Here is a 1,999-nt window from a genome sequence, read left to right as displayed (position 1 = left end):
CAATTTCTGTTCACTCTGATGGTGCTTTCTTTTGCCATGCAGAAGCTCTTTAGTTTAATTAGATCCTATTTTGTCTATTTTGGCTTCTGTTGCCATTGCTTTTGGTGTTTTAGTCATGAAGTCCTTGCCCATGCCTATGTCCTTAATGGTATTGCCTATGTTTTCTTCTAGGGTTTTATGGTTTTAGGTCTAACATTTAAGTCTTTAATCCACCTTGAATTAATTTTGTATAAGGTGTAAGGAAGGGATCCAGTTTCAGCTTTCTACATTTGGCTAGCCAGTTTTCCCAGCACCATTTATTAAATAGGGAATCCTTTCCCCATTTCTTGTTTTTGTCAGGTTTGTCAAAGATCAGATGGTTGTAGATGTGTGATGTTATTTCTGAGGCCTCTGTTCTGTTGTACTGGTCTAGATCTCTGTTTTGGTACCAGTACCCTGTTATTTTGGTTACTGTAAACTTGTAGTATAGTTTGAAGTCAGGTGGCATGATGCCTCCAACTTTGGCCAGAACTTCCAACACTATGTTGAATAGGAGTGGTGAGAGAGGGCATCCTTGTCTTGTGCCAGTTTTCAAAGGGAATGCTTCCAGTTTTGCCCATTTAGTATGATTTTGGCTGTGGGTTTGTCATAAATAGCTCTTATTAATTTGAGATACGTTCCATCAATACCTAGTTTATTGAGAGTTTTCAGCATGAAGCACTGTTGAATTTTGTTGAAGGTCTTTCTGCATCTATTGAGATATTCATGTGGTTTTCATCTTTGGTTCTGTTTATGTGATGGATTATGTTTATTGATTTGCGTATGTTTAACCAGCCTTGCAACCCAGGGATGAAGCCGACCTGATCATGGTGGATAAGCTTTTGATCTGCTGCTGGAGTCAGTTTGCCAGTATTTTATTGAGGATTTTTGCATCAATGTTCATCAGGAATATTGGTCAAAAATTTACTCTTTTTTTTGTTGTGTCTATGCCAGGCTTTGGTATCAGGATGATGTTGGCCTCATAAAATGAGTTAGGGAGGATTCCCTCTTTTTCTATCAATTGGAATAGTTTCAGAAGGAGTGGTATCAGCTTCTCTTTGTACCTCTGGGAGAATTCACCTGTGAATCCCTTTGGTCCTGGACATTTTTTGCTTGATAGGCTATTAATTATTCCCTCAATTTCAGAGCCTGTTATTGGTCTATTCAGAGATTCAACATCTTCCTGGTTTAGTCTTGGGAAGGTGTATGTGTCCAGGAATGTATCCATTTCTTCTAGATTTTCTAGTTTATTTGTATAGATGTGTTTATAGTATTCTCTGGTGGTAGTTTGTAGTTCTGTGGGATTGGTGGTGATATCCCCTGTATCATTTTTTATTGCATCTATTTGATTCTTTTCTGTCTTTTTTATTAGTCTTGCTAGCAGTATATCAATTTTGTTGATCTTTTCAAAAAATCAGCTGCTGGATTCATTGATTTCTTTGTGTGTGTGTGTCTCTATCTCTTTCAGTTCTGCTCTGCTCTTAGTTATTTCTTGCCTTCTGCTAGCTTTTGAATGTGTTTGCTCTTGCTTCTGTAGTTCTTTTAATTGTGATGTTAGAGTGCCAATTTTAGATCTTTCCTGCTTTCTCTTTTCCCTGTTTCTCTGGGCATTTAGTGCTATAAATTTCTCTCTACACACTGCTTTCAATGTGTCCCAGAGATTCTGGTACATTGTGTCTTTGTTCTCATGGGTTTCAAAGAACATCTTTATTTCTGCCTTCATTTCGTTATTTACCCAGTAGTCATTCAGGAGCAAGTTGTTCAGTTTCCATGTAGCTGTGCAGTTTTGAGTGAGTTCCTTAATCCCAAGTTCTAATCTGATTGCACTGTGGTCTGAGAGACAGTTTGTTGTGATTTCTGTTCTTTTACATTTGCTGCGGAGTGCCTTAGTTCCAATTATGTGGTCAATTTTACAATAAGTGCAATGTGGTGCAGAGAAGAATGCATATTCTATTGATTTAGGGTGGAGAGTTCTGTAGAT

Source organism: Rhinopithecus bieti, unplaced genomic scaffold (assembly GCF_001698545.2).
Source record: "Rhinopithecus bieti isolate Rb0 unplaced genomic scaffold, ASM169854v2 scaffold_33413, whole genome shotgun sequence".
In the NCBI taxonomy this organism is placed as follows: Eukaryota; Metazoa; Chordata; class Mammalia; order Primates; family Cercopithecidae; genus Rhinopithecus; species Rhinopithecus bieti.
Note: the sequence above shows the minus strand (reverse complement) of the source record.